The sequence below is a fragment of the Pinus tabuliformis genome, chromosome 1_2 (genome assembly GCF_031772625.1).
Source record: "Pinus tabuliformis cultivar Carrire ecotype Pingquan chromosome 1_2, CPIR1, whole genome shotgun sequence".
Taxonomy (NCBI): Eukaryota; Viridiplantae; Streptophyta; class Pinopsida; order Pinales; family Pinaceae; genus Pinus; species Pinus tabuliformis.
Window position 1 is genome coordinate 1,272,126,109 of NC_142298.1, and position 20,717 is coordinate 1,272,146,825.

The following is a 20,717-nucleotide window of genomic DNA, read 5'->3' on the forward strand; positions in this document are numbered from 1 at the left end:
GTCATGGCACATGAAGAAGGTCTTGAAGGGATGTTTGAAGATGAAAAGCTTTTCGAAAAGCATTCTTTGAGATGTCAGAGATGGTTAAGGTTCTGTTTGAGAAGAGGAATTCCTAACTATATGGAGAGAGCTCAAAGCCTCTAAAAGGAGATGGAGGAAAATGAGACAAGCCTCCAAAAGGGAATTGAGGGAATGGTGACAAACCACCACTTCACCTCCATCATCATCCTCATCCTCATCTTCAAATTCTTCTTCCCTTTCAGAAACACATCCAAATTCGCCAAGGGGTCATAGTAAAACGCCTTTGCTTAAGTTTGATATTAAGTTTGAATTGCCTATGTACAATGAAGAAGTAAATGTAGAGAGATTAGATAATTGGCTTTGTTAGATTGAAGTGTATGGCGGGATACAAAGAATCAAAGATGATGAAACTAAGATTCAACTTCCTTCTCTTAGATTGGAAGGTTCGACATTAATTTTGTGGGAAGCTAAAACTCAAGAGGACATGAAGAAACATGGTAAGGTTTTATCCTCTTGGAATGATTTTGTTGTTGCAATAAGAAAGCAATTTTATCCGTTAGCATACATGCAAAAAGCTATTATGGATTCGCAAAACTTTAGGCAAGCTAAAGGGAAAAATGTGCAATTTTATACTCAAGAATTTAAAAAAAGAGATTTGATTTTGGGTATAGATTTGTCTTTTCAAGATATTTTTCTCAAATACATTAGAGGATTGCATAGTTATTTGAGACATACCATTCTCGTGTTTAACCCTACAAAAATAGATGAAGTTTGTGTTCAGACAACTCATTTAGAGGCAAGAGGGAAAAATGTTTATGAAGAAACTAGTGACAATTCCTTTGAGTCTGGAGAAAAAGGAAATGGTAAGTTCAAAGGAAAAGGAAAGAAGAATGTTGTCATCAATATGGAGAAAGAAAAACTTACATGTAAACATTGTTCTAAAGAGGGCCACGATGAAGATCATTGCTGGAAACTTCATCTAGAAATGAGACCCAAAATTTTTAAGAACAAGGAGAAAGAGAAAATAGTTGCAATTACACAACATGAATTAGGTTCAGATTCTAGAGATGAAACAAATATCACAACGATGGTTTTGAAAGGTAAAGACATTGCAAGTACTATCTTTTCACATTGTCTCAATGAAACTCAAGATGAAAAAGCAATAATAGAGTTTTTCCACATTAGAGTAATTTCAAAACATACCAAGATAGATACCTTGTTTGATAGTGGTTCACAAGCAAATCTTATCTCAAAAGACATTTTCAAGAAGTTGAATTTAGAAACCATTCCTCATCCTAAGCCTTATCCTTTAGTTTGGATATGTGACAATGCAAAATTGCATGTGACGAAAAGATGTAAATTGAAATTTGCAATCACTGCAAACTTTTTTGATGAGGTAGATCTTGATGTAATTCCAATTGATATATGTGGTATTGTTTGGGAAGCCCATATCTATATGATAGGAGAGCTATTTTTCATCTCCATGAGAACAACTATCATTTGTTTAAGAATGGGATTGAGTACATTGTTAGAGCACACAGTGTTAGCACTCTGTAATTTCTGAGGTTGTGGAAGAAAAAATAGAGGTAGCCACAAAACCACTTTGGGAGTTGGGAATCTAGCCCTTCCAACTCCAGAGAGAGATCTCTCTGTCAGATTTAGTTATTTTCTTATGAATAATATTAGGCTAGCTATTAGGTTTAGGTTTTGGTTTATGAATTGGTTTGGTTGATTAAAAGCCTGAAAATTCCATTGGGCTATGGAGTCTACAGCGTAACGTGGATTTGTTTCAGATTTTCAAAGGAGTTTCACAGGGCAAGGTAGTTGAACTAACTAGATCCTTTATGTTTAAATGAAATGTGATAGAAGAAAAGATATAAGTTCAATTGAAGTTAAAGAGAAGTTAAGAATTCTTTAACATGATATCATAGTAAAACATTTAAATTATCCACAACCAGAATCATAATGTATTTTTCAACAAATTTTGTTCATCATCTTTCTGTAAAATAATTCACATTTTAGAACACATAAGTATGGAAATAAAGAAATAAACACATAGACAGTGAGAGAAGCACTTCACCAAATAGTCTAACTCATGAATCCTGTGAAGAATGTCCCTTTTATTACTGATCAACCCATCAAATGGAAATAATACAATAGCTTTCTGGAACACAAAAATCAACATCTCTTACTTCAAATGATGAAGTATTTATACAAATCCTAAACTAAAATATCTTGAAAAATATCAAGATTTGTTACAAATATCTATACAAATATCTTGAAACAAAATTCAAGATTTATTACAAAAATTATATAAAAATAGATTAAACTGCTAATAATATTAGTCAGTTGAGTTCTGGCACTATTTTTTAGGAATCCTGGTGGTGACTGGCCCTCCAAATGTGCAATGTTGTTGTCTTGTTGGCATATGTGTTTTGTTGTCCCACTTTTCACTGCATTATGTTTTGATGATTGTTGTGATGAATGTGCAATATTGTCCTTTGTCCTTTTGTTGCTTGTTGCTAAAAACGTGCTGGAAAGGTCCCCACTGTCTTCTTTTCCTTCGCTGCTTCTGTTGTTATTCATGCTTTTTATTTTATTAATTTCCCCTTTTACATTAATTTAATTCCATTGATAGACTATTGAGAAATTTGGGAAATAATTTTCAATCATAATATATCTGCAACAAATGGGGACGATTCTTTTGGAAATCTCATTGTGATCCATTTTAACAATGAAAGCCAGGGGGGCGATTCTTTCAAATTATGAATGGATGCACATGGAGGGGCCATGTGGTCACTGGGGACTAGAGGAAATGAACATAATCAGGACATGAGTAGATGTCCATGGCTGGGTTGGCGCATTATGGATAGAGGCCGGGAGATGGAACGAAGGTGGAGTTGGGTTTTCAGAGAGGGTATGAGTGGTATATGGTATTGAGAGGGGGGGGGGGGTGCGAAATTATGTAGGAGGGACACATAGCAACATGCTTGGTGGGGAAAAATAATTTTTCAGAGCACCCCCCCCCCCCCCCCGTCGATAAAGGGAAACATGGTAGGGGGGAAGGCTTGGGAGCTATCGATCTGGGCAGAGTCAATTTGGGTCGTTCAAAGATGAGGGGTTTTTAATTAATACACGACCTTTGAAAGGAGACGGATCCAACAACCCTTTAAATAAATTATATAAAATATCGCATCTCTCGGGGCTTTCTCACATCGCAATTGGAGAGGGGCTGGAGGAGGAGGGACTTATGACTTGTGCGATCCCCGATTGCGATATCACAATCGACGGGAAAGCACTTATTGCAATTAGCGAGGGGTTGGAACTTGCGATATCGCAATCGGTGTGGGGACGGAACTTGCGATATCACAAGCGATGTGCGAGACTTTATCGCAATCGGCAAGGATTGTTAACCATAGGCCTAGACCCGAAATGTATTAAAACTTAACATATAGTATTTCGGATCTAGTAGGGTTCCACGCGTATCGAAATTGCAATGGTCAGGGGATATGCGGTAATGGGGGTCTGATTGCGGGATGGTGCGATATGCGATTGCGCAATCGCATTTGGGATGGGGTGTTAACACAAACCCGAACCCAAAACCTTTTCAAATCCATCCTATAAAATATCACATCCATTAGATTTAAACACATTCACATTGCGGATGGGGATTGTGGAAGGATTTGGCCTATGGAAGCTGTGATTGTGATCATAATCGGCGGGGGAAGCAATAGTTAGTGGGGCGATTCTGGTTTTTGTCTGTGCGTATCGTGATTGCACAATAAAAAGGAACCATGGGGTCAAGGTTGATTCTATCAAGAAAATGCGATGTGATTTTCCATGAGGCTTGGTGACACGTGGCCTGCGGGCTCGGTTTGTGCTTCGAAGGTGGTAGGTTATATGTAATTCAATACATATAATAAAACATACTTGCGGACATGGTTTATGAATGTTTTAAAACATTGAAAAGGGGAATGGGGAACACGGCTAGAGTTAAGTGTATAATACAAAATGGAAATGCAGCTAGAGTTTGGTAATATTTAAATAAACAAGGGATAATGGAATATGGTTATGGTTTGGGAATTATATGGGAAGTGGCTAGAGTTATACGAATAGAATGGAAATTCGACCATGGTTAAAATGATATAATATGGGAATGCGGCTAGAGTTGAAAATCATAATTGCATATTCAAATGGGGGAAATGATCTTTTAACAGAGGATACATGCATATACAATTTAAAACTATAGCGGAAATAGTTCCCGGGCCTTTGTCTGCTTTTGAAATTCAACTTTATTATGGCTTATCTTTCAACCTAGGAATCAACGTTGAGCGCAGGATATTCCCTTGGAAAGATGCTTCTGAGAACTTTCTGATGAAAACACCTGTAGTCTGATTTGATTCAAACATTGTCATGCAAAAATCTCCTTAAATCCTAATACTTGGTGTCTCTTTGGAAATAATTTGCAGGGTGAAATATTATTTACAACATCTCAAACATAATAATGATCAGCGATAATCAAATGATCATATAAAAAATTATAGGACCCTAACAATGGCTCCAGCTGGGGATGGACTCTCCTTGTGAGATGTCAAGAACATCATAGACTGGTAGCCTGATCCATTGGGTTGATCCCAAATCTGCAACCTGTTCATTCATAAAAACTATGTGATTGAAACTCTTAAACTAAAACCAAAACCATTATGCACGCTGAAATCTGAAATATACACTAAACTGAAAATTGTACTACAAATTGAAACTGAAAATAAAAAGAATGCTTGTGTTGCCACTTCTAGAGACAAGCTTGGATTGCTTACAAGACCAGTGCCTCATAGCATCTATATTTTATGTGTCTTATATGATCTTTAGGAAACCAAAGACATCATATACATTTTATACACATATATAAATACAAATATACAATAAACAACATGGGTTGGATCCTTCATCCAAAGACATAAGCCATGTATTTCTAGTATCCTTTCACATATACAACTCATAGGAATATAGGTATAAACTAGTGGAGGCCGAGTAATTCAAGGACCTACAGTTTAATCAGCTTTTGCAGAGTAATGAAAGAAGAGAAGGAGATAGACTAACTCATCACATAGAGCTTGAAACATCAAGAATTCTACACTTGTCTGAGTTAAAGATAGACATAATGGATGAAAGAGGATTGGATGTTGTGATTCATGGAGCGAACTTTTAAAGATATAATCTCAAAGATACATACAGGCATGTGCATTAACAAATCAATACAAATGAATCTGTAAGAACATATGAAATATTTTTGGCAGCTACAATTACATGAAATCAGAGAGGAAATGTGAACATAATGGAATTTAATAGAGAGGTAACATACTGTAGTACTCAAAGGTTGGAATCACCACTATTTCATTTATATCTTGAAAGATGCAAATCTGGAAGTCATACAGTTTCAGAAATAACATGTTTTTCTTTAGAATTCAGAACCTTTTCTAAGTGTTTCTTCCTCCCTTTTATAAGGAGAGGGAGAATAGGGAAATTGCAAAATATCTCAGGCTGAACTTTTAGCTGCCTACATGACTAGTTGTCTCAGCATGCTGGCTCTATCACCTCTAATTATTACAATAGAAAGATACCTTTCATGGAAATAAAACAACAAAACATAATTCACAAGTGAACTGAAATGATGGTCTTGTAAATATCTCCACGCCACTCTTCTTTGTTGGCCTCTGGTCTAAACAGGTTTCTGCTAAATCACGGCTCATGCTCTCTTGGCTAGTTCCCTGTCACTTTCGGTCTTAACAATTTTGTTTCTTCTCCTCAGGAGGTGGGAGCAATCACACGTAATGGCCCTGACAAATTCAGAACACAATTGCCAACTCACCCACCCTTCCAGACTCCCTGTAAAACACTATCAGAGCCCTAAGATGACCAGTAAGACCGTCTTATCACTAAATCGATGGTTCTCGTTATTACCCTCTTACACTTAAAAAACATTATAAAACGAGCGAGTTCCAATCCCCTTTAGGCCCCATATGGTTTAGCCCCTTTTTGCATTTCTTCTCATATGACTGAGGGAAGTGACCTGGTGCTTAGCCTTATATCAGGGATCGACGATTGAGAATTTTCTAATCCATGCCTCTAGTTGCACCCTCCTTACTCTTGCAATTGCAATATGCGATGAGCTAGGACCTCTGATCGCTGCTTTGCGAGATGACATCATATTTTTCCACATGGCCCCACTGGAGGAGAGAGAAAGAGCCTGTCGATCCTTGGTTTTTCGCTGAATTTCTTTGTTAATTGCAATTGGCCCTTCCCCGGTGATTTACACTATCATATCGCAAAATCGCGATATTGCTGTTTTAGCGTTGTCACCCCACCGATGCTCCGATTGTGATTTTCGATGACCCTGGACTGCCCATCACTGATTTGCGATATGACATCATATTTTTCCATGTGTCACCTTGTGAGTGGTGACACATGTCACCTTGTTTTCACCCCTTATGACCCCTAAAAAAGCCAAATATGCAAGCCACGTGTCCTCCGTACTACCACGTCTTGATGATGTCATACTTCACATGTCTTTATCGGATTCAATAGTGTTCTACCATGTGGCCCCACTGGAGGAGAGAGAAAGAGCTCGTTGATCCTTGGTTTTTCGATAAATTTCTTTGTTAATCACAATCGACACTTCCCCGATGATTTACACTATCATATCACAACATCGCGATATCACAAATTTTAGCGTTGTCGCTTTGTTGACGCTCAGATTCGCCAATTTGTGATAAGTTGTGCCAATATCTCTTGACTGCCAGGACCTCCGATCTACAATTTGTGATATTGGTGATGGCTTGATCACTGATCTCACTTCCATCCCATGCTGTTGTTGGAAACTCCGATTTTGATTTGCGATGAGCCTTACCCTTGGTCTTTTGCTCTTTGTTTTCTGGCTTTCAAAGGGTAGTTTTAATCTCCTCTAAATTTTGATCCAAAAGTCTATTTTTGGACTTCTATGTACCGTTGGAAATCTTATTCTGAGCACTATCCAGTGGAGGGGGCCCGATTTTTCTTTGAGAGCTTATGTGGCTTGGAAGATGGCTGCAAACTTCTCATTTCTTTTTTCCTCTTTATACAACTAGAACTCTGTTTTCAGAAGGTGACAACATTGGCTCCACCTGGGGACTATTATCTTAGGGGGTCCTGACCTAGGTTCAGAGTTAGTTGTGCCAACCAACAAAACCCTACACTACTGGCCCTTTCGTCAACAACTTGCGTAGCATAGGCTGCAGTCTCACCCGAAGCAATATGGGGGGATGCAAGAACCAAGTTTTTGCATCCAAAGACTAGTGTGAATTCTTTCAGCACCTCAGGTCTGCCTTCACGCAGATCGATAAACTCTTAGGGCATGTTACTGCAACTCTGTTAAGACAATCTTCAGACGCGGGCCTTTAAAAATCAATTTATCCACTTACGCGCATCATAAAACAACCCTAAATTAGTGTTCACAAAAATCTACTTAAGTTATTAGTAAACATAACATAATTCACTAGAGTCTTCACAAAAGTACTTAAACATGCATTGCGTACATTATTAAGGCTTATTCAAGATAATTGTGCAACATTCGATCAATATTCCATAAAACACACCATTCATCAACATCATATAGTATTAATAGAGATAAACAAAAATATGTAAGAATTCTTTAGAAATTGTCTTTATTGATCTTCAATTCAAGGTTACAGACTCAAAACTTCCCTGCACATTTAGTTGCAGGGGTCTGCACACTTAGTTGTGAAATCTACGTAGGCCTTTGCGCACTTAGTTGTCGAGCCTTTATTCTATCTTACTCACTTCTCTTCGCTATCACTTCCTGTCCCTTGTCCATTAATTATTCCTTAGACTCTCTAAGACACACCTATTTATAGCCTTTTTCATACAATGCCATGGTCCGCGGACCATGGGTGAATCTCAAAACTAACTCAAACTTTACATAAAACAAGGGGCTAAACCCCTTTGACTCCTATTCATCTACACGCTTCACATCCACAAATTGCGGAGACTTTACATTATTTACACAAAATGTACCAAAACTTGGGTTATCTTAACCCCAAAACTAACCCAGGGGACGCCATCCCAATAGGCTCCCAACACAAAGATCGTGACTTGCTCTGCTAGCACTGCGATCTTACTGTGAAGATCCCCTAGCTCCACCTGAACCATTGCAACTTTGGCAACGCTCTGCGTTGCTGCCTGCTGAACCTTGTCGACCAATTTTTACGTGGCTGGTCCTTCTACGGCCAACCTCATCATTTGTTGTTTCTGCTGCAACCCTTTAAGCTTATCTTGAATGGTAGTCATGACTTTATAAGCTTCCTCTAACCAAGGCTGCAACCTGGCCTTTAGCAAGGCCTCCTTCTTCTATGCTTCCTCTACTTGTGCTAGGAGCTTCTTTCCCTCCTGTAATTTGGCAAGGTGTTACACTAGTGCTAAGGAACGTGAAGTTGCCTTGACTTCATCATATTTCCGCTGCAGCTCCCATACCTCGGTGTTCAGTGTCTGTAGGTTCGGATCCTCCTGTAGATTGGTCACAACTTCCGTAGCCTGTTTGAACAATGCCACACAGTTAGTGACTGTGGCATCCAAGGTATCCATGCCTGTCTTAATTACAACTTCGCGTTGCTCCCCGACCTTGGGTAGAGTTGTGGGCTACAACTTTAGTTGCAGCCCTGCAATTTTCATGTTGAACTCAAAGGTTACCCGTCCAACTTATGCTTTAGCTTCACGCACACCAGTGACTAGTTTTATGATTTTGGATTTTGGCTATGCATCCTCTGGGATGTGAAGTTCAGGCACTGCCTTGCATACCTCTGGAACTGCTGACTCCAGACTTGAACTACATGTCTAAAGTGCTTCCTTTTCCTTCAAAGCCTACATCTTTTCAACAAACATTTGCTCGTTGTTGAATTTGTACTCAATTATGAGGTTGAAGGCACGCTGCTCCCTGGTTCTCAATTCATGTTCCACGCCCATCTGCAGCGCGTGGAGGGTCTCATTGGAGAGCACCGCTATATTCAGTCCCATGTTCTTGATTGTACTTAGGATAATGCGATCTACGATGGACTCTGTGTGAATAGACCCATCTGGTAATGGTATAGTCCTAAGGTCTAGGGTCCTTACTAGCTCTGTTGCTTGGCTTGTCCCGGGTGGCAAGCTCACTTTCTCTGTGCTAGCTTGTCCAATGCCCACCTGTAGTCTACTCATTTGGATCTGAAACTAATGCAGATCCTTCTGGACAATCCCCAGTGTATTCATATATTGCTTCTTGAACTGTTGCAACACTTCTGTGGTGGTGTCTCGAATTTATCCCTGATCACATCAAGATCGCCCTCTATTAACACCATGGGATCAACCTGCAACTTATCCAATTTTTGCTTCTTCCTTGTACCACCATGCTTCTCCTTGCCCCATCGCTTAAGAATAAATGGGGTGCTCTGCCCCTCATCCCCTCTGCCACCTTGTCCTGAAAGTTCTTCCTCCTCTGTCTCTGGTGAAGGTGACTTGTCACCTTTTTGTGACTCGCGTTGTTCCTATTCTGCTTGCTCCTTGGCAGCACGTTCTTGCTCCACATGAGCCTTTTCTACAAATTCCTTATTTTTTTGTTTTGCGAGTGTACGCACAGCTTTCTTAGTTGCCTCCTTTCTTTTCTGTGCAACAGAACTTCCCACACCCATGCATGGTTCATCATCTAAGTCTGACGGGGCACACCACTCTGCAGGCCATTTCGAGACACATCCGTTTCTGTCACCAAATAGGGAAAGTTGTGTCATTTCTGCTCTAGATCCTTCTCCGCCTAGATGTACACTCTATGGAAGTCAACCTTAAATTCCACGTAGGGTGACAACTGTGTCAATAAGGTTGGGGACAACCTCAGAAGCTGATTGATGACCATGCAGAGACTCATTTCCATAAGAACCCAAAATATCTTCATCTTGGTAATTCACGCGACATCCTTTGTAGCACATAAGGAAGCGAATTGTGCTACCTCCGGTAATCCTTCCTCGAGCAGAGGAAATTGGCTATCTTCCCGCAATTCCCATGCAACAAGCACAATTGACAACAACAACCAAGTGTAGTGGAATGGATTGGTTTCATCTTGGGCCTCTCGGCAGTTCGCTAGGAACTCTTGACATAGGTATCTTGACCAATTAAACTGTACGCCTTTCGTGCACTGTGTAGCAAGGGAAACTATAGGCACTGGAACTTCATCCGCGTGAAATTTTCTCATCACAATCCCTACTAAAATTTGGGCAACCACTTGAACTGTCGGGTCAGTTATAGACATAATTGAATATCCTCAGGACTTCTTCATGAGGCTGTAATCTCTCTTCATTCTTTCTACGAGGTCTTTCTCCTTAGTCTTTCCACCAAACTCCTTAGTCGGGTTCACGCCCTTATAAGGTAGGTGTGTGATTTTGTGAATGAGCATGTCTGTAATGAGGATAGGCCCTCCTAGCCATAAACACCCATCATGCACCAATGTAAGCAGCTGGTGCACACATATTGTATTAGTGGGGGTGCGGTGATAGTGGGGCACCCACAACAGATTGAGTAACCCCAGGTGCTCGACACTGCAGACCCATTCCTCCGTTTCCAAGGTTGTAACACCTGATTCTTCATAATAGACCCTGCGCATATACTTATTCGTCGCCAAGTGTGGAAACTTAGCGTGGTTTGTGAGGTCCCAATCCTCCATTTTCAGCAGCGGGACCCTTACCAGCCACGAGCCTTCAAAAGGGACCTGCTCAAGTAGTAGGGGCATAGATATGGTGAACTTCTTAGAATCCAGGACCTTCGTGACCTTTTCTTTTCCCTTCCGCCGAGGGATATACTTAGGTAGATTTGTTAGGGGTTTTGATCCTTCAACATCAATATCTTATGTTCCCAAAGATTCTTTCGCCTCCAGGTCCACTACTTTCTCCGACTGCTTATCTTTCTTCTACTTTTGCTATTCAGTATGCTTCCCGGGGGATGCGCGCACGGACACTGGCTTCTTCTACTGGTCCTTTGCCAATTTCTTGGATTTGGCAAGTTGGGTCTCTCTAGTAGGGGAAGGCTTCAGCCTAGGCAACCTTGGTACCGTAGGCACATGAGCCAAAGCTTCCATAATTACAACCTCTAGTGGAATCCAATGGAATCCCAAGCCCACCTAAAAAGGGCTATGGCTAGTCGAGCTGTGGAGAGCCTGATTATAGCTGTGCTGGATATAGGGGAGGCTCTCATCCCATGTACGTGGATGCTTTGAGTTGTACATGTGCAGAATATGTACGATCATCCTGTTGATGACCTCTGTCTGGCCATCAGTTTGGGGATGGAAAGTTGTGGACTTAGTGAGCTTGGTGTCCAACATCGACCAGAAATTGGACCAAAATGTACTGAGGAACCTGTTGTCTCGATCCGAGATGATAGATTGTGGGATCCCAAAATGTACCCACACTCGTTCAAAGAAGAGTTTAGCAGTGGCTTCCGCTATTATATTCTTCTTGCAGGCCGCCATAATGGCCATCTTTGAGAATTTGTTGACGATTATAAAAACAAAATCATTTCCATGCTTAGTAGAAGGTGTAGGTTTTAACCCCATACAGAAATTACCTGCATACGAATTCTAAATCACAGAAAAATAAACAATGCGAGAGCATAACACATAAAACACATATACACAGAGATTTTCCCCTGGATCCTAAAACCGGGACTACCAGCTTGATTTTTCATTATATTCCTTTCAATGTTACAATACATATTTATACATGCCGAAGCATCCAATACCATGGACCGAAAACCATCGCGTCCAAAACCATGGATCGAAAAAACCATAGGTAGGTTCGCCCAACTTCTAAGAGCACAATACGATTATGTGTCTCAGATTTAGTATTGTTGAATGTATCATGGGATGCTACGGTGAAGACTTTGTGGGAAAAGTTAGGGACTTTGTACCAATCTAAGTCCTGTTCCTGTGGAAAAAGCTGTATAACCTGAGGATGAAAGATGGAGACTCGGTGACAGAGCATTTGAATGCATTTAATGTTGTGGTAAGTCAATTAGCATCTATTGATATTAAAATTTCAGATGAATATAAGTGCATCAGTTTGTTGTGTCCTCTACTAGATTCATGGGATAGTCTGGTTATTGCAATAGGTAGTAATGCAACTACCTTGCAGTTTGATGAAATAGTCTCAGCCTTGCTAACGGAGGAGATGAGACGAAAAAATATGGAGAGGCAGAAGGGTGATGCCTTATCTATACGAGGACGGTCCCAAAACAGAAACAAAAATAAGTCATCGAGTGCGAGATCTAAATCTAGAGGGAGATCTAAATCTCCAGGAAAACCCGTAAAGGTGGTGTGCTAGAAATGCAGAAAGGAAGGCCACTTTAAAAGGGACTGTAAATCTAAAGCTACTGACAAAGGAAAGGGATCTGATGAGGCTCCTTTTGCAGAGGTAAAAACCACCTCAGATGAAGGTGGGGATGTGTACTTGGCTTCTTCAAGTACACATGTAGATCATGAGGCATGGTTGATTGACTCAGGTGCATCCTTTCACTTCACTCCCCATAGAGAGTGGTTCTGCGAGTATGAGAAATATGATGGTGGTGATTTCTTCTTGGGGGATGACAAGACGGCTAGAATTGTTGGTCGTGGAAAAGTAAAGTTGAAGTTGCAAGGTGGAAGGGTTAGAACGCTTCCAAGTGTTCTACATATTCCTGCATTAGCCAGAAATCTGATTTCTGTAAGCAAGCTGGATGATGTAGGTGTAAAAAAAGTGTTTGAGAAGTATACTTGCAAAATGGTTTGGGGAGCACTGGTATTGATGCGAGGAGTTCGGATTGGAACTCTGTACAAGCTTCAAGGTAGCACTGTTATTGATGGGTGCAATAGTTCTATGGTTCCTCAAAGTGGAGTAGAAAATCTAGTGGTCTTTGGAGAGAAGACCACGCTGTGGCATCAAACGCTTGGACATATTGGAGAGAAGGGCCTTCGAATACTTCATGGTAAAGGTATGGTAGAAGGTATGAGTAATAGCTCTCTGGATTTTGATTTCTATGAAAATTGTGTATATGGGAAGCAGAATTGGGTGAGTTTCCCCTCTGGTGGTAAGAGGGCAAAACAGATATTAGAGCTTGTGTACAGTGATGTGTTTGGACCTATGAAGGTTCCATCACTAGGTAAGTTTGTGTATTATGTATCATTTATAGATTACTTCTCAAGGAATACATGGATATATTTCCTTAAGAAGAAATCTAAATTCTTTGACAGGTTTAAAAAATTTAAAGCTTTGGTGGAAAACCAGACAGAGAAGGAGATAAAGATGCCGAGGATAAACAATGGTGGAGAGTTTTGCAGCAAGGAATTTGAAGAATTCTGTAAGAAGTGTGGTATATCACGGCAGAAGACTACTCCATATACACCTCAAAAAAATGGAGTTGCAGAAAGGATGAACAAGACGTTGATGGAAAGGTCAAGAAGCATGCTCAGTGGTACCAGGTTAGGACAGGAATTCTGGGCAGAGGCGGTGGATACTGCATGTTACCTGGTCAACAGGTCACCTTCATCAGCATTGGAGGATAAGACTCCACAAGAGGTATGGACTGGTAAGAAACCCTCTCTTTCACATCTAAGGGTATTTGGATGTGATGCATATGTACATGTTCCAAAGGAGAAAAGAACCAAGTTGGATAGTAAATCTAAAAAGTGCATCTTTATTGGGTATAAGGATGGCTTAAAGGGTTATATGCTTTGGAACCCAGTAACAAGGAAGGTTGTGTACAACTGAGATGTGGTGTTTGAGCTAAAGGAGGAAGAATCAGACTCTACAGTAGAGGAGGAATCAGAAGATGAAGAGCCACAAACTCTGGCTGTGAGAAGATCAGTTCAAGAAAGAAGGCAGCCAGAAAGGTATAGTCCTTCTACTTTCTATTCAAATTTTGCTTTGTCTGTTATTGATGATGATCCTAGAAATGTGAAGGAAGTAGTGGATTCAAATGATGGAAAACTCTGGAAAGAGGCCATGGTTGATGAAATGGCATCTTTGCACAAAAATGAGGCTTGGGATCTGGTGGATTTGCCGGCTGGAAGGAAACCCATTGGCAGGAAATGGGTGTTCAAAAAGAAGACAAATGCAGAAGGAAAAGTGGAGAAATACAAAGTTTGGTTGGTAGCAAAAGGTTATTCCCAAGTTTCAGGAATTGATTTTGGTGATATTTTTTCTCCTGTTGCCAAGGTAACTTCTATTAGATTACTTTTATTTGTTGCTACTACTTTTGATTTTGAGGTAGAACAGATGGATGTAAAGAAAACATATCTTCACGGGGATCTGGAAGAGGAAATCTACATGAAGCAACCTGAAGGCTTTGCAGTGAAGGGTAAGAAAGAATTGGTAAGCAAGTTAAAGAAGCCTCTATATGGGTTAAAACAGTCGCCAAGTATGTGGTATCAGAAATTTGATACATTTATACGAGGACTTGGCTTCACTAGAAGTAAAGTAGATCACTGTGTGTATTTTAAATTAATTGGTGACCGTGTTATTTATTTGGTCTTGTATGTGGATGATATGTTGCTGGTTGGAAATGACAAAAAAATTATCCAGGATTTGAAGACCCAATTGTCCTCCAAATTCGACATGAAATATCTTGGTGCTGCAAACTATATTTTGGGCATGGAAATTAAAAGAGATCGGGTAAAGAGGAAGCTCTGGTTAAACCAGAGGAAGTATATCGAGACAATACTGCAGAGGTTTAATATGCAAGATAGTAAACCGGTGAAGGTTCCTATTCTTGTAAGTGTGGGGTTATCTGCTGAACAGAGTCCCAAGACAAAAGAAGAGGAAGAAGAAATGTCTCGTGTTCCATATGCAAGTGTAGTCGGTAGCTTGATGTATGCAATGCTATATACTAGACCAGACATTGCAAATGTAGTGGGATTATTGCGCAGGTTTATGTCAAAACTAGGAAAGAAGCATTAGACAGTAGTGAAGCGGGTTTTCAGGTATTTGCGTGGCACTAATGATTATAGCTTGTGCTACCAAGGAAGACCAGGATTGGACAGAGTGTTGGTTATTCATGGCTTTGTTGATGTAGACTGGGCTAGAGATCTAGATCAGAGAAGATCTACAAGTGGGTAGGTGTTTAACCTATTTGGAGGTGCAGTCAGTTGGATGAGTAAGAAACAATCTGTAATGGCACTATCAACTATAGAGGCAGAATACATGGTAGCCACTCATGCAACCAATGAAGCAGTTTGGTTGCAGATATTGCGTTCAAGTATGGGGTTAATATAGGAAGCTATAAGGATAGATTGTCACAGCCAAAGTGAAATTTTCTTGGCAAAGAACTCTGCATATCATTCAAAGATAAAGCACATTGATGTTCAGTATCACTTTGTGAGGGATATGATAGAAGACAAAAAGGTGTTGCTGGTAAAGGTGGACACATTGAAGAATACTGCAGATGCATTGACAAAATCTGTGAGCTCTGAGAAGTTCTCTTGGTGTAGAGATACAATAGGTGTTTCAGGGCTTGAAAAATGACTAAGCTCTCTTGTGGCCCCCTGTGGAAAGAAAACAACAAGTGGGAGAATATTGGATTGTGTTATATTCTTTCCAAGACTAGCCCACGTAGTTAATCGGGGGGTTAGAGGGGGGGCGGAGCCCCCCTTCACTGCGCCAATTGTGTAGCCCGAGGGGGTCACCGGGGGTTTGAGGTGTACCCATAACCCCACTTTATGGCGTCTGGGGCAGCGCCCTGGAAAATTTTGGTTTTGGACCCTATGTTAGGTTGGACGGACCCACCTATGGTTTTGTGCATGATTTTCACACATGTTTTTTTTTTTTTTGGACATGGTGGTTTTCGGTCCATGGTATTGGATGCTTCGGCATGTATAAATATGTATTATAACATTGAAGGGAACATAATGAAAAATCAAGCTGGTAGTCCTAGTTTTGAGATTTAGGGGAAATCTTTGTGTATATGTGTTTTATGTGTTATGCTCTCGCCTTGTTTATTTTCTATGTTTTAGAATTCTTATGCAGTTAATTTCTGTACGGGGTTAAAACCTAAAACACATATATACGTGGTTCACCCAATTTGGGCTACGTCCATGGAGAAATAGCCAGTCCATCATTTATAGTATCCAACAAAATGAAGAGATAAAACCTACAACAAATCCGTTTTAATTCCCTCTTCGCTCTCACACAATCTCCTCTCTCTTTCTCACTTAAAATACCAATCTACATAGACGCAATACAATTCCCTCATATATAGTGAGGGGTTTCCTTCTATGGCAAAAAACCCTAAATTAAACATAACTTCTACCATCATATCTTCGCCTAATGAACGGCCTAGATTGACTACGAAATTACAACATTTTATAAGGCAATTTTACATCTATTTTTAGCTTCGGTGGTGTTGCCCCCGATTCCTTGCCAGGGGGGGCTCCCAAGGATCACAGCGCCCCCCCCCCCCGTGGACCCCCCTTTCAGTGCAAATATTACGGTCAGTGTTGCCGCAACATTTCGAACTGGGGTCCAATGCGGTGATACCTCTCAATAAAGAAGATAATCAGGCTCCACACCCAACATCAAGTTCTTTGTAAATTGGTTGTTGAATCTGCTTCTTCTTCTAGTGACCATTCTACTTTTCCAGATGATTCCTCTCTAAACAATGAAGTATATTTAATACAAAATGAAGTCTTGTGTCATGATCATGATCTTAATTCATGGTATTGAGAAATTATATTTTATTTGGAAAAAGGTACAATGCCCTCTCATCTTAATGAAACTCAGATAAGAAAATTAAGATTAAAAAAAGCACCTTATCAACTTATCAACAATATTCTTTTCTGAAAAAATTACGACGAGGTGTTACTTCACTATCTAAAGCAAGAAGATGCTTCAAAAACTCTCTGTGAACTTCACTTTGGCCCTGATAGGAGACATTTTGGTGGTGATACCATTGCACACAAAGTTCTAAGGGAAGTATATTATTGGCCCACATTTTTTAAAGACACCCATGCCCTTCTTAGAAAATGCAAAACCTGCCAAAAGGCTATTGGTAGGCTTTAAAAACATGCCTTTTGCCTACAACTTGTCATTGTTGAAGCTCCATTTCAGTAATGGGGGTTGGACATAATCGGAATAGTTAACCCTTCCTCATCCCAACAACATAAAATCATCATAACAACTACATATTACTTCACCAAATGGATTGAGGCATCACCTCTATGTGTCGCAAATGCTAATCAAGTCATTAATTTTCTACATTCACATATTATCACATCTTTTGGTGTTCCTGGGTCATTGGTATTTGATAATTCATATTATTTCTCATCTCATGAGTTTTACATATATGCCTTAGAAAAAGGGATCGAGGTTAAACATTTAGCAAATTATTATCTGCAAGGAAATGGTTCTGTTGAATCCTCAAAAGAAAACCTACTAAAAGTCTTTAAAAAAACGTTTTAGAAAATCATAAAAACTGACATACTGCGCTATTTAATGCATTATAGACCGATCGTGTCACCTCAAAAGTTGTTATTAGAATCTCACCCTTTTTCCTCATTTATGGTAGAAAATCTATTTTACCTCCTCACATTTTTCTTCCTTCTCTACAACTTGTCCCAAAGTGTCCAAGAAATTAATTCATTAGCCATGGAAAATATAATTAATGCTTTATTAAAGTTAGAAGAAGAGAAACCAAAAGTTAAAACGAAGTTAAATCAACACCAACAACTGATAAAATGATGATTTGATAATAAGTCTTCTTCTAGCGGGGATTTTGAAGTTGGTAACCTAGTTCTAAAATGTGACAAGACCCCTGAGGACAAGGAGGAACACACCAAGTTTTAGAAGTTATGGTCGGAACCCTTCATTAGTACATAAAATATAAAACCTAGCATTTTTCAACTATAGACTTTGGAAGGTCAATATGAGTCTCTCCCATTCAATGGGAAGCTCCTAAAAATATATTTTGCATGATCTCCTCTGCGAGACTTTTGTACATATTTCTCTTATGATTTTGTTTGGTTTTGTTTGTATGAGTTTGTTCTTTTTCTTATCTCAAGTATCCATTTTCCTTGGTTTGTATTCCTTTTGGTATTTTTTCTGTCTTAATCCATAGTAAAATCTTCCTGAAAATAAATTTTAAAAGGAAACTTTATTATATGGCTTATTAACTCATGTACTAACTATTGAACCAATTCCTTTAGTTTGGTCTAAACAAATAGTTAACTTGTTCAAATATTTCTTCAGAGCTTGTCTCAATTGCAAAAATTATCTTAGTCCACCATTATTGAAGAAAAAATCATATTTAGATAAACAAATTAATGTTTAAGAGCAACATTAGTATGAAGTTGGAAAAGTAAACATTTAACACCATCCCTTTCTCTTAAGGAGCAAATTTTCCTTCCCATCTATTAAGTAAACATTAAACGTCAATTATAATCAGAGTTTATTTTAACATAAAATGATTAACTTAGGGATAAGAGGTATCATCGCGAGCCAACCTACCATGATCATGGGTCCTAACAAAAGTAGCATTACCGCTAATGGTCACAAAGCTATGGTAATGGCTTTTGGTTACATCATTGAAAGACAAGAGGTCTCATCATGAGCCAACTTGTTCAATCTTGTTAGTTCGTTTGAATGACATTGTCATCATCTAGTCACCAAGCTAGGACATCGACCCTTAGTTGATTTTTAAAGAAAACATATAAGTAATAGTAAATATTCATAATGGATATGAATCTATATCTAATAGATGGAATATTGACATATCATCGGGTTAAAAGGTAACCCTACCGAGGCTACATATGCCTGCTAGAAATAGTCGCTCTACTTGTGGCATTAAAGCTATGATTGTGCCAACTTTTACAATTTATTGTTTAACTTTTCAATCTCTTATCTTCAAAGGTTTTTTCTGAAAATTTAGTGGGATTTACTCCAATTTCGGTATGTTGTTGATTCTTTTAATGAAGATATTGATCGATGTTATATTATTTTACAGACTAAATTGAAAGAGACTAATTATCATTATGTTGTACATGGATATAATTGCATATGATTCTTACTCCTTTCATTTTATCATTCCAGGCAGAGAAAATTTGTTTGACCCAACAAGTCACCAATTGTTGGTAGGCCAACCTACTCCCTTTTATTTTTGAGAAAATAAAGGGCCCCTCCAAGAAAATTTACTAATTTTGTTGTTTTGATTTGATCGGATTGGTATTGGTTTGATATTTTCATTTTTTTTTTTCTAAACATCATTTTGATTTTTATCAAAAATTCAACTTCTGATCATGATGTGTGTTACATTGTTTGGCTTATTATTTCATTCATAGGTGATATAAGGATTATTTCTTTTGAATGTTATGATTAGTATAATTTATCATCGTTCCTAATAACAAGAAAATGTTTAAGTTCAAGGGCCACTATAGAATCAAAGATTCTGTAGCATCCCAAAGTTGAGTTTATAATGCTAACTGGATAACTTTTCTAAACTATCATATCTAATCTTATGTTAATCCTTTTATCTCAATACAATGTGTGATTGCAAATGTTCTTATGTTTGAATCATTGGTGATAACCTAATGTTATGCCTTGTATAAAAGACGTTGTATAGTTCTAATATTTCATTTATATAATTTAAATAGTTTAATCATGTTGCGTCCAACTTAGATATGTACTAATTACTGATCCATTAATTTCAAATGAAATAAGGGATTCTCAATGATTTTTTCCATGGATTCTCACTTACTGTAAACATTGGTTTCGAGTGATGTGTTATGTTATGATGATTACTCATCGTCTGGCCTAGAATCTTAGGTCTTGAGGGTCAACTCATAGTGAAGCTAACAATCAAATGAGTTGTTATCCCACAATGATCACTTATTACTCATATTGCAAGGTCATTATGGCTCCGACTCGGGCCAATACTTGATAGTTGGTGATTTGATTGATGGGTTTTTTTGAGAGGGTTCTCCAAACAACCTCATTTTTTGCTTTCCAATTTTGTTCTCAGAGGATCTACGACTTAGGAGTTATGGATGTCTAGACTATTATGCTTCCCCGAACCCTATTTCACCCTGGCTTGTAACTCTTTATTCACAACATGCCACCTATATTGCAAACTAAGCTTATTGGGGTAGAGCTTGTTGAGGTAAATGAAAAATATCTAGCCCTGTTCTGCCAAGTCGATTGGTGGGAATTTTTACAATTATTTCAGGGATACAATAACGAAGTGGTTAAAGCCTTTGATGCCTCTTTTAATGGGAGGAGATCCCATGTAGGTGACCTAGAAATAAAAATCAACTTGGAATTTGTAGCAGTAGTCACACACCTTCCTCTTTAAGGAAAATGCTGGACCAAGAATGTTGTTGTCCAAAATGTTTCATGAATGAAGTTGCTCGCCAATAAGGACTGTGAGTACCATGTTAAAGGTATGCCTATATTGTCTTTGAAGACCAAATGGTGTAATTATTACACTTGATTCATCGGTATATAACATGTGAAGTGTAGTAAATCATAGTATTATGTATCATATTAGGATTTTAATGGTTGTATTAGGCCAAAAGCTTAACTTGACCTATTGTTTGATGAAGAGTTTAACGAAAATGTCACAGGCCTACCAAACCAACCACAAGAACCCTAAAAGGTCCTTGTTCCACC